Source organism: Blennius ocellaris (genome assembly GCF_963422515.1).
Source record: "Blennius ocellaris genome assembly, chromosome: 6".
In the NCBI taxonomy this organism is placed as follows: domain Eukaryota; kingdom Metazoa; phylum Chordata; class Actinopteri; order Blenniiformes; family Blenniidae; genus Blennius; species Blennius ocellaris.
Window position 1 is genome coordinate 24,237,619 of NC_137655.1, and position 13,529 is coordinate 24,251,147.

General features: G+C 41.6%; 1 protein-coding gene across 1 annotated transcript in view; it reads right to left on the reverse strand.

The window, feature by feature from the left end:
* The window catches only part of crfb2 (cytokine receptor family member b2), a 73,231-nt gene extending 61,541 nt beyond the window's left edge, over positions 1 to 11,690 (reverse strand). The window contains exon 1 of the mRNA XM_080498250.1: positions 11,565 to 11,690. The gene's annotated coding sequence lies outside the window, so the exon portion shown is untranslated. The remainder of the gene's footprint in view (positions 1 to 11,564) is intronic.
* Positions 11,691 to 13,529: the final 1,839 nt, after the last annotated feature.

Consider the following 13,529-nt stretch of genomic DNA (forward strand, 5'->3'; position numbering starts at 1 on the left):
CAGTGATCTAAATATTTTCCAACTGCCATGAGACTAAACCAGCCTGAGCAACAACAGAGCAAAAACCAAAATAATCACAACAATTATAACAAAAGCAAAAACAAAAGGACATAAAACAAAGAAAAAAAAGAAAAAAAGAAGAAAAAAAAAAAGGAAAAGGGAAAAACAGAACGAAACAAAAAATAAATAAATAAGTAAAAAATGAAAAGCTGTGGTATTAAGTCTGTTCGATAAACAGCTTTTGTTGTCAGATGCTCAAAAGTTTCAGCGACTGTGTGACATGAAATCCATTGGCAAGTTCAGCTAATCTTTCAATTCTGATCATCTGTTTGCTCTCTTCTGTGGATTGCTTGAAAGAAAGGGATTTGTATCACAAGTAGAGATGTCAAAATTTACAAAATTATACAGAAAGACATACATCCTCTTTCAGATGTTTCAAATATGTGTTTATGGGGCTGTAACAGCCTTTGATCCAAAACAAAAACAGTATGATGCATATAAAGTCAGTGATTTGTACTTTTTTGCCATGTACCAAAATAAAACACTTTTGAATGTGGCAGAGCATCGTGTCAGGTTGAGATCAGGAATAATAGCTCAGGGAATTGTCTGGCCCCCAGGTCCTTAGCTTTCTGAAAATGTGGCCCTCCCAAAAATATAGTTGAATAGTCCTGGAATAGATCATCGATTTATGTGAAAGAATGCAGATTAATACGGTTTAATGAGGTTTAATACCGACAAGAATAAAATAACTGGATTTAAAAACTTTACTGAAAAAGCCCACTCATCATCCAGATAATGGATCCACACATTAACATTAACACTTCACAGTGCGCACGCACACACAGACACACGCACACACACACACACACACACACACACACACACACACACACACACACACACACACACACACACACACACACACACACACACACACACACACACACACAGAAAAATGTTTTTTGTTTTTTTTGACGAAAAACCTGTGAGCCGACAGGCCTATTCAAAACACTGTTTAAAATAAATAGACTGATTGAAATTCACTACTTTATTGCCATATACATTTCAGTGTACAGAGCCAGGGCCTGTAACGCACAGACATCATCAGTTCTCAGGTGAATATTTGCGCTATGAGTTGAACTTCACAATAACGCTATAACAATGCAATAGATTTGGTGAACCGGAGTCACTTCACCATCTACGTTTATGTCACGCCACTCAACTAGCTCCAAAATCCTTTTATGCAAACCACAAGGAAATAATTTGACTATTTAAGCACATTATTGAACAGCTCTCCATGTGCATTGCGCAAAGAACACCCCCACAAAATAACACTTTCTGTCTTTCCGTCTCCAAACTTTTAATGCAAACCACAAGAATATAATCTCAGATTAAACGTTTTTTTTTAACAACTCTCCACATCCATTACACATAGAACATATGATCAAACTATCTTCTAAATCCCCACCACCTTGCAGAAATATTGTAGTGTGACCAGGGGTGGACTGGGGCAAACATTATTGGTTGACTGAATAAAGCACTGATTTATGATTGCAAAGACTAAATGTGACAAAGAGGTCAAAGACACAACATCTGCACCAGCAGCAGCACAGACCAGTCTGATTTGCCAAAGCAAATCAAGGAGATGAGCAAAAACAAATTGAACCAAAGAAAAAACAGCAACACAGTATCAGCAAATATAAAGATCATAATGGCACCAATGAACAGCTTCCCAGTTAATTTACTTTTTCAGGGCTCTTCCTTTGATCTCCTGGCTGAGAGTCTTTGATGAGGATGGGAAAGTCACATTTCTGAGAACATCACTCTCAATGGCTATCAGAGAGGTGGTCAGTCTGTTCTGGCTCATTGTGGTGTTCAATTTTCTAAAGTCTAGGTTTTGAGAATGAGCGCCCCCCCCCCCCCCCCCCCCCCCCACTGGCAGTGGTTCCAGGTAAGTCAAATAGAATCTCAGTGTCAATGTTGAAACACAGGCTGACGTCTCTTTCCTCCTACAAGATTCAGCAGTGAGCTCGCTGAGTTGTTCTCCTTAACTAATTCTCTGATTTGTCCAATTTCATCCACAAAATCTTCCTCAAGATCAGTGACTCTAAAGCTTTTACTTCAGGAACCCAAATGTTTACCATTGTAAACCCAGGTGACCTCCACCAGCCGTACAATTGCATAAACGTTGAAAGAACCTCATAACAGCCTATGTGTGAAATAGTTTCTTTGTTATAATCAGTAGCGAGGATTTATTTCTCTCTGAGGATAAATCCTTTGGTTTACACTATTTACTGGGTGTTTGGTGGTCTGGTGTCGCTTCAACTTGCAAGTTTCGAAATTTGATTTGACAGTTTTTCACTCCAGAAGATAAAGTCAGCTCTAATTCTGTTCATTGTGTCGACAAAGCCATGTTCTATGTCAGTGATTCCCAACCGGGGGTACACGGACCCCTAGGGGTACGCGAGGGTATTGCAGGGGGTACGCAGAAAGATTATAAATTAGCCTACAGTATCCACACACAAAAAAAAAAATTATACTATATTATATTGTATTATATCATGAATTTTAGTAAGGCCATACGTTTATTTTCCATGAGTAGCAGTTCGTCCACAGTGATTGTAACACTACAATGCACATAATATGAAAAGACTATAAAGTGGCGCGCTTTAAAAAAAAAAAAAAAAAGGTTCACGTTCTTGCTGCGGGCGCGCACGATTCGCGAAGCTAGCTAACTCTAGCTGCATACCGACTGTAAACATGGATGCATGGCTAGGCAGGAGTAGACGTCCAGCTACCGCTACTGCTACCGTCGCCTCGGACGCAGGCACAGGGGAGCCCAGTGAAAAAAGGAATTATGAAAGACTTATGAAAGACAAGCAAGCGCAAGTGTCTCATTAAAAGGTATGTTTTTACACTCACAATAATTGTTTTATTTAAATGAGCAGTTGGATAGATAGAAAGACAAAGGGTTAAATATAAGTACACATTAAGGCGAATAATCACACACGAGAGAGGGGGTACTTTTCACATGGAAACCAGCTCAAGGGGTACACTGGTCAAAAAAGGTTGGGAACCACTGCTCTATGTCATAAAAATAAAGAAATCTGTTTTCTTTGAAATGTTTACACTATACTTAGTGGTTTGGCCAGTCTGGTGTTTTCTGTGGGTCGGTTTCGGTCCATGGGCCTTATGTTTGACACCCCTGCTTAAAAAAAACAATTCAAGGCCCCTGATTGAGAATCACTGCTCTGGATCACTTGGATGGTTCCTCTAGAGATCAGCTGCTCCTGAATGGAGATCTTGTCTGGAGAAACATGTGATGTTGTTCGAAAGCCACCTGATTAAAGCAAGAGACATCAGTGAGGAAATCCAAGATGGCGGTGTTGCGGGTGCCGCCATACTCGTTTACAGGTTGCCACCATCTTAAAAATGTGCAAGGCGTAAGCATGACCGGAAATGACGTAAATTGACGCACAGGAAGTGACGTTCACAGAAGCGACATACAGGAAGTGACGTGTGGGACCGAAAACGGAGGGAATTACGTTTATGGAGGCCGACCCACAGTAAGTTACGTTCCGACAAAACATGCAGGATGCACGTAGACGACATGAACACTTGGGAAGTGGCATAGCGGGACCCACTTGCTGGAAATGACGCAAGAAAGAAGTCATTCGTGGAAAAGACGCACATTTATCGATTCTTTTTTCCAGTCTTTCGTATGTCAACAGAAGGAGGATTGTCTTCTCATAAGGTAAAGATTTGCCTTGTTGTCTATATAGAAACGATCATCCTGCTCTAATAAGAAGCAGTAGTTTATCAGTGTTAACGAGAGGAGGAGGAGTTTTGTGGTTAAGTTAGGAGCAATGAACATTTAAGTTGCTCTTTCTATCCTCGTTCCTTATTTTAGTGTATTAAGTGTCATTTCTTGTCTTGTGAAAACTTACTCCAGTAACTTTTAGTGTGTTAAGAGACGAATGTGCCGACATTGAACTGCACCAGTAATCATATCATTCTGTATTAATGGATGTATGCAACGAGCTTGCTGCTGTGTTTTTAATCTCAGATAGATGCTGTATATATATTCACTTTATAATGGAACTATGTGTCTTTATGTGTAAAATGACATTACTATTCATCCCTGGTCACTAAAATGTGATTATGAATTAATTTACTACAATTAGGCATCTAAATGGGAAGCATCAATCTGGGATGAAACATTTTATCAGTGCATTCACATGAGAAAATTATTAAAGGTTATGAGAGAAATTTTAAATCAAATGTATAACATAATGCAATGAATCATTTAGATGTTTGTCAATAAAGTTAAATGTTTATGTCTGTCTGTGCCACACATATAGAGAACTGAAATTGCATTTCTCTTCACACCTGCATTGACTTGTTCTTTTTTCAGAGGCAATCTTCTATTTTAATTGAAATGAAACAAAAATAATGTGAACACATTTCTTGTTTTGCAGGATTTTTTAATCCAGACACAGAAATGTTGGAATGGATGCAGTGCAAACTTTGCAAAGCCTGCTGTATGTTGGTTGTGCCTTAAAATCCCACAAACATCTGGACGAGTCATCCAGCTGTGGATGTAACACCACGAATGAGAGCACAAGGTACTACAACAATAGTTTGTACAATTATTCAATAGATAGTGTGTCGTATGGCTGAAATGACTGAACCACTTGGTGAGATATTTATTCTGCACACTCTGTGTTGGATGCTGTGTCTTTATATGAGATCACTACTTTCATAAAGGGGTTTTAATCACCAACAGTTGTTTGATGATCACATTGTCAAAGTAAAATATCAACTGATTCTGCATCTTGTCTACAGTTGACTGATTAATACTGTTTAAATCGCAGAAACAATAATTCTCAGTACAGTTTTGACTTTAATCAAAGTGTAACTTTTCTCCTGTGTCTTTTCACAATGTATTTTTTATCTGCAGGATCATTGAGGCTGTTGAAGGAGGTTGGGGATCGTCACTGTGTTTTCCAGAGAGTAGCTCAAGGTGAGTGAAACAAACTGTGCTGTTAGTGATTCTATTCTCTTGTGCTAATATCTGTTCTCTCTTTTCTCTTTACTCTTTGGCTTCAGAGCTTCATGATGATCTCATGGACTGGAGGGTCCGTTCAAACAGAATGAACCTCTGGAAGATGTCGTCTGCATCACCTGCCCTCAAGTAGCTCGTCATCATGAAGATGTTGTTTCAGTGACCAGCAGGTCAGAAAACATCTCTTTATCAAGTTTGAGAGTTTTTACTTAACATAAGCTTGATTTGTTAACTTTTATTCCTCTGTATTGTAACAGATGTTGGAGCTACTGGAAGAGATGGAGGAGGTCACAGGAATCAAGAAGAGAGACCAGAGACTCATCAGTTATGTTTTTGATGTTATACTTCCAGAAGTAAGACGATCAATCAATGGAGGACATCATAGAAGTCGAGTGGTCGATATTTTGTGTCTTTTGAAACCTGTCCACATGCAGCTTGTCAGTGTTTTTCAGATCATCATCAACATCCTGATGGGCTCAGGTCACACAAGGCTGGAGGCCGAGGTCCTCCTAGCCAGTGGGAGAAAGTTCTAACACTGTCACAGGCTAACCAACCGTACATGATGAACAAGAGAGTCTGAACACATCCGGTGATGGTGTAGTTTATTTAAATAATATTTTTATTGTATTTTCAAACAAATGACAAACACGACAACAACACAATAGCTGACAAACAGCACAATATACATTTGTCTAGATTAAGATACTTCTCAATTCTTGACAGTGACGCCGCCATTATCGCTCACGGTCAGCGCCATACTACTCTCAAAACTCAAACCTCGCCAGTGCGGTATCACAATGGTGGCTTATGGGCGCCGACATACTCGTTTGTGGTTGCCGACATACTTGTTTTTGGCCGCCGCAATATGTGTTTGTGGTCGTCGCCATATTTAAAAGGACAAGTGACGTCACTGCTTCAGTTGCGTCACGGTTTCATGGATCATGTTCAGTTTGAAGAAGCACAAGAACACTGGAGGAACATCCAGGTGGATATTATGTGAATAAAGCTCAGAGTATTTATAAGGTCCAGAGCCAAGTGGATTGAAGAGGGAGAGCCCCCCCCCCCCCCATCATATTCCATATTCCATATTCAATATCTCTCTGAACCTATTTCAGCAAGACACTGCAGCTGGAACCACATCTGTAGAGTTCAGCTACTAAACTGATCTGCCTGCTTCATTCATGCAGTGACAATGTGTGGTGCATTAAGCAAAACTAACTACAAGAATGGAGAGTAACTGTAGTTACTTCAGAGTAAATGTCCATGACAAACCTTCAAAAAGTACCTCTGACAACTTTAAAAGAATAAAACCATCCATGAATCATGTCATTGTTCTTTGTTATATTTACAAGCACTTTTAAAGAGAAAACCCAACAAATCCACATGAGCAAGCGTGAGCGACTGTGGAAAGGGAAAAAGTCCGTCTAACAGGAAGAAATCTTTGCAGAAGCCAGACTCAGAGGTGGAGGCATTCTGCTGGCCGGTCGGGGTGAGAGGAGAGAGGAGAGGACAGACAGATATACAAAAGATACACTCTGAAAATCGGGACAGGAGACTTCAAAGCACTATATTGTTAGACATCCGGCAGGGAGGATGAGAGCACAGACGACAGGAGCTTGTTAGAACTTTCTCCCACTGGCTATGATGACCTCTGCTTGAAGCCTTGTGTGACCTTCAGCCGTCAGGATGTTGATGATGATCTGAAAAAGATCGACAAGGTGCATGCAGATAGGTTTCAAAAGACACAAAATATTGACCACTGCTTCTATGATGTCCTCCATTCGATTGATCGTCTTACTTCTGGAAGCAGAACATCAAAAATGTAATCAATGAGTCTCAGGTCCCCCTTCTTGATATCCGTGACCTCCTCCATCTCTTTCAGTATCTCGAAGATCTGTTGCAATACAGATGAATAAAAATTAACAAACTGAGCTTATGTTACATAAAAAATCTCAAACTTGATTGATGAGTCATAGGAGTGTTCTGCATGCAGACATGCGACACTCAATTCCTTTACGGTCTCTGGATCCGTGGTCAGCACAGATGCTTTGTGTGCATTGTTGGGTGTGCATATGAATGCTCCATGCCCACGCATTCGGTGCTACGATGACGTGACATTCTGATTGAACACTGCATCTGAAAAAATATTTAAATCAGAATCATTAGTATTTGTTCAAATGTACTGATCTCTCATTGATGATTGCAAACTGACAAGCATCCAAGTGATTCATTGCAGTATGTTATATATAAGATATTCCATCTCCCTCATAACCATTAAACTTTCTCTAATTTGGATGCACTGATAATAACACAGAAATCCCAGTCAGGTTGTAAAAATCCAGTAATGCAGTATGATTAAAAAAAATACCAGTACGGGTCTAAATAAATCAACACATGGAACAAAGATAAAAAAAGAGCAACATAAACTTTGAGCTGATCTTACTTGAATTGCTCCCAACATAACTATACAACGACTCTTCCTCTCACTAATACTGATATAATGACACCTGTCAACCATGTCCTACTTATTAGTGCAGGCTGATGCACACCGTTTTGAGGCTTTTCACCCACGTGACAAAATTCAGCCATTTAGGACGTAAACGCAACTAAATGTTGTGATGAAACTGCAGTTAGCAGGAGTGATGAGTGAAGGCACACAGTAAACTGTGAGTTGTCTGGACGGAGAAATAAAGCAGCAGAGATATGTGGACAGACTGACACAGTTGGGGATAGATGAACATATCTGTTCCCTCACGGAAGGTTGTGAAGCGTGATCTGGCTACGGTCTTCCAGTGCGAGTATAAACATAGTCTCTAAATACTGGTAGAACTCCACCTACCATTTCATTCTTATTAGTGCAGGCTGATACTTTACACATAGTAAAAATGCAATTATTTACCTTAGCAGAAGACAATCCTTTACTCTGTTGAGCTTCGAGTACACGTGTGAAGAAAACAATGCAATGCAAACAAATGTGCGTTTGAACAGCGCGGCGCACAGTTTCTTTCCGGCGAGTGGGTCCTTCTACGTCACTTCTGGTGGGTGGGCCTCTGAAAACGTAATTCCCGACGTTCCGCGGGGTCTGATACGTCACTTCCACGCTTGCTCATGTGGATTTGTTTGTTTTGTCTTTAAAAGTGTTTGTAAAATATAATAAAGAACAATGACGTGATTCATGGATGGTTTTATTCTTTTAAAGTTGTCAGAGGTACTTTTTGAAGGTTTGTCATGGACATTTACTCTGAAGTAACTACAGTTACTCTCCATTCTTGTAGTGAGTTTTGCTTAATGCACCACACATTGTCACTGCATGAATGAAGCAGGCAGATCAGTTTAGTAGCTGAACTCTACAGATGTGGTTCCAGCTGCAGTGTCTTGCTGAAATAGGTCCAGAGAGATATTGAATATGGAATATGATGGGGGGGGGGGGGGTTCTCCCTCTTCAATCCACTTGGCTCTGGACCTTATAAACACTCTGAGCTTTATTCACATAATATCTACCTGGATGTTCCGCCAGTGTTCTTGTGCTTCTTCAAACTGAACATGATCCATGAAACCGTGACGTAACAAGCAGTGACGTCAGTTGTCCTTTTAAATATGGCGGCGACCACAAACACGCATGGCGGCGGCCAAAAAGAAGTATGTCGGTGCCCATAAGCCACCATTGTGATACCGCACTGGCGAGGTTTGCGTTTTGAGAGTAGTATGGCGCTGACCGTGAGCAATAATGGCGGCGTCCACAAACACGTATGGTGGCGTCCACAAACAAGCATGTCAGCGGCCGTACACCGCCATTTTTATACCGCACTGGCGAGGTTTCAAGTCTGGAGGAGCACGGTTGCATTGCGGATCATGTTCTCTTGCCTCCCACAGACAGTGACGCTGTAATTGTGCGTCGGAACAAAACATATTGCATGTAGTACTGCCTCCCACCAACAGTGGCGCTGTGGTGGTGATTCGGATCAAAATGGCCGAACAAGATGGCGGCGGTGGATTCCCCACCGACGGCTTCTCGCGGCGCCCGCAACACCGCCATTTTTGATTACCCACCGACATCTCTTGCCATCCGCGGTTTAAACTAGAATGCCTGTTTACATCGCGTATTACGGTAAAGCAGTCAGAAGCTGACGGGAGCTTTATATTAGTGATGAGAAACCCGACTCCTTGAACGGACTCACGGATTTTTGAGTCGTTCATCCAAGTGAACCGGTTGTCTGATCATTTGAGTCATTTGATTCAGTTGCGCATGCGCACTATTTCCACCCGCTCCAGGACCTGGAGGCTCAGCTGAACTGCGACATGAACCACGATGGAGAGTCATGTATCCATCGTAAAATGCTAAAACACTTCTGAGGAAAATAAACAATAAGTACACATTAGTTTTTAGTGGTCCTGGTCTCCTTATTCTCGATTATATGTGTTGTTTTTGAGGTTAATTTGAATCAGAAAATATATTCAATAAGTGATTAAACTGAATAAATACCTGGCATCCAGAATGGCAGATATACAGTATATATTAATATATAGATATGATTTTACTTTTTTTTTTCCTTCCAACATTCTGATTTTCTTTTTTCTTAGTATCAATCAATAATGTGAAGTTGATAGGGCAGAACTAAGTATACGGGACAATATTAAATGTAACACAATACCTGCCACAGTTGTCTTTTAACATTGTTTATTGTGTATTTATTCATGTATTATTCATGTATTTATCTCTTCAAGCTTTGTGAAACAAACAACATGTTTTTTTTTCTCCTCCGTCACTCACAAACTTTCTAAGCAGAGCGCCGCTGCAGATTTTCAGGTGAGGGAGGGGCGGAGGGCTCACCGCTCACCATTCATGAGGTGAACGGCACAGCGGAAGTGCTACTGACCGATTCAGTGAACGACTCTTTCGAGTTTCGAGCTGACTCGGGCATATCAGCTGAACAATTGAAGCGAGCTGACTCGGGCATGCGAGCTGAACGATTGAAGCGAGCTGACTCGGGCATGTGAGCTGAACGATTGAAGCGAGCTGACTCGGGCATGTGAGCTGAACGATTGAAGCGAGTTGACTCGGGCATGTGAGCTGAACGATTGAAGCGAGCTGACTCGGGCATGTGAGCTGAACGATTGAAGCGAGCTGACTCGGGCATGTGAGCTGAACGACAGAAACGAGGTGAGTCGGTCATTCGTGCTGAACTTCACCTACAAGCTGACTCGAGCTGCTGAAAGCCTCATGTGAATGTAAGGAGCCAGAAGCTGCTGTTAGCAGCTCTTTTAGCATTACAGCTGCTTTTCTCACAGGGCGACTAAAGTGAGTAACGGAGTTAGACGAGCTGCAGAGCAGTGACACTTATATTTTCCTCTCTGCGGCTGGAGGCTGCAGCAAGAATGACTCAGTGAACGAGTTAATGAATGTGATAACTCGTGAGTCACCGTTCAGTCAAGTGACTCGTGGGTTTTGAACGGTTTGCTCAAATTCGATCATCACTTCATGATGCTTTCAAGGACACCTCAGCTACAGGCATGAATCACAACAGTACTGTACAGGCGTACTGTAACGAAAATTCAATGAAAATCAAATTGTTTTCAGGAAACAGATTCTGGTTCTACAGGCTCTCAGGTACCTCTGTGCCTCTGTACCTCTGTGTTTATAGATGTGCAGTACTGTATATTGTTGTGAATTCATAGTGTAACTGTGAGAAAATTGTACAGTAATTCTGGTTAGAAATTGGCACAGAGGTACCTAGGAGTCTTTAGAACACGAATCTGGTGGAGTTTCCTGAAAACAATTTGATTTTCTATTAATTTATGTACGTACAGTAATTTATATTGTTGTGAATTCATAGTGTAATTGTGAGAAATTGCTACAGTAATTCTATTTGAAAATTGGCAGAGGTACCTGGGAGCCTGTAGAACCAGAATCTGTTTCCTGAAAACAATTTGATTTTCATTGAATTTTCGTTACAGTACGCATGTACAGTACTGTTGTGATTCATGCCTGTACCTGAGGTGTCCTTGAAAGCATTATGAAGTGATGATCGAATTTGAGCGAACCGTTCAAAACCTATGAATGTATGTACGTACAGTAATTTATACGTACAGTACTGTTGTTGTGATTCAGCTTGTAACGGAGGTGTCCTTGAACGCACCACGAATCTGCCGTTGGCTTCTGACTGCTTTACCGTAATTCGCAACGTAAACAGGCATTCGAGTTTAAACCCGCGGATAGTGTTACTCCAGTGCTCACTGCAGTGCGCAGCTGTATATTCGAAGCGATATAATTCAAAAGAAAAAAATAGAAATAAAACAGGCTTCAGTCGGTTGTCGCTTGTTATCTGTGTTACAGAGGTTCCGAAAAGGTGTCGATTTGTAGTAAACAGCATCGGAGCTAGAGATCCTGGTCTCTCTCTCTCTCTTTCTCTCTCTCTCTCTCTCTCTCTCTCTCTCTCTCTCTCTCTCTCTCTCTCTCTCTCTCTCTCTCTCTCTCTCTCTCACTCACTCACTCACTCACCGCTTGTCGCTGTCATTCCTCGGGTGTTGTAGTCTAGATCATAAGAGCTCTTATGATTGAATCGAGCATCACAAGTTTCCTCAGTCTTGCCTGTCCCTAAAGGCAACACGTCGAGATGTCTGGAAATCACGTGATTTGGGTGAAGAGCGAGATGGCTGCGCATAGACATATAGTATATAGAACAAGTGAAAATAAACTTTATAGAACTATACAAATAAAGTATATACAACAAATAGCAAAACGAATCCTAGACATAAAGTATATAAACATAGACATAAAATACACACACACACACACACACACACACACACACACACACACACACACACACACACACACACACACACACACACACCACACACACACACACACACACATTCGCACACAGGGCCGCCCCTGGCCAAGTGGGGGCCCGAAGCAGGATTTTATTTTGGGGCCCCCCTTCCAATAACATCATCACCATAATAATAATAATAATAATAATAATAATAATAATAATAATAATCATAATAATCATAATACATTACAATTACTAACGAATCAAATAAACAGCTTCTATCAACAGTGGAACAAGAAGTTTATAGATAAAAAGTGCAACAATAACTTTACAGATCAACAGGGGAACAGTATCTCCAGTCCACATCTAGACACAATTATCATCTCTTCTGTCATGATTAGCACGAGCAGACATGCTAGCAGTTTATGTTTATGCTACAAAGTTGTTGTTTTTTTATTTCAACAACATACCCACCTTCAAGTGAAGCACGAGCCTCTTCTTGTTTGGACTTTTTCTTTCTTTTGCGAGCTCCCGAATCGTATTGACGTTTGGAAGCCATCTCTCTCTCTCTCTACTCTCTACCGGGAAATGACTGCCGGGAAGCCGGGAAACGACTGCCTGCCGGCCCGTCTGACCGCTGATTGGTCAGATGGTGATGCTTTGGGCTTTCAATCATTGCGTCTCTTTTTTTTCTCTCTCTCTCTCCGGCCTCGGGCTGACTTGGTGGCGGTGCTCTACGTGCCTCTTGGCAAAATGCACGCACATCCTTTGCGCATTTGCAGAGAATGATGATACTTTATTGAACCCGAGGGAAATTCAATTCACTTGCGCAAAATGGGGCCCCCCATGGATCGCGGGGCCCTACGCACAGCGCGTGATCTGCGTGTTGGGAGGGGCGGGCCTGCACACGCACGCACACACACACACACACACACACACACACACAAAGTAAAAGGGAGGAACTGTGAAGCTAGTGATGAGAAACCCGACTCCTTGAACGGACTCACGGGTTTTTGAGTCGTTCATCCAAGTGAATCGGTTGTCTGAGTCATTTGAGTCATTTGAAAAAAATAAGTAACATTAGTTTTTAGTGGCTCGGGCATCTATTTCGGATGCCCCCCGGACGCCTCCCGAGGGAGGTGTTTCGGGCATGTCCCTCCGGTAGGAGGCCTCGGGGCAGACCCAGGACACGCTGGAGGGACTATGTCTCTCGGCTGGCCTGGGAACGCCTTGGGGTGCCACCGGAGGAGCTGGAGGAAGTGTCTGGGGCGAGGGAAGTCTGGGCTACTCTGCTCAGACTGCTGCCTCCGCGACCCGGCCCCGGATAAAGCGGTAGCCAATGGATGGATGGATGGATGGATAGTTTTTAGTGGTCCTGGTCTCCTTATTCTAGATTATGTGTGTTGTTTTTGAGGTTTAGTTGAATCAGAAAATAAATTAGATAAATGATTAAACTGAATAAATACCTGGCATCCAGAATGGCAGATATACAGCATATATTAATATATACATGTTTTTATAGGGTTTTTTTTCCTTCCAACATTCTGATTTTCTTTTTTTACTAGTATCAATAAATAATGTGACGTTCATAGGGCAGAACTAATTATAGGGGACAATATTAAATGTAACACAATACACGCTTCAGTGGTGTTTTAACATTGTTTATTGTGTATTTACCCATGTATTAT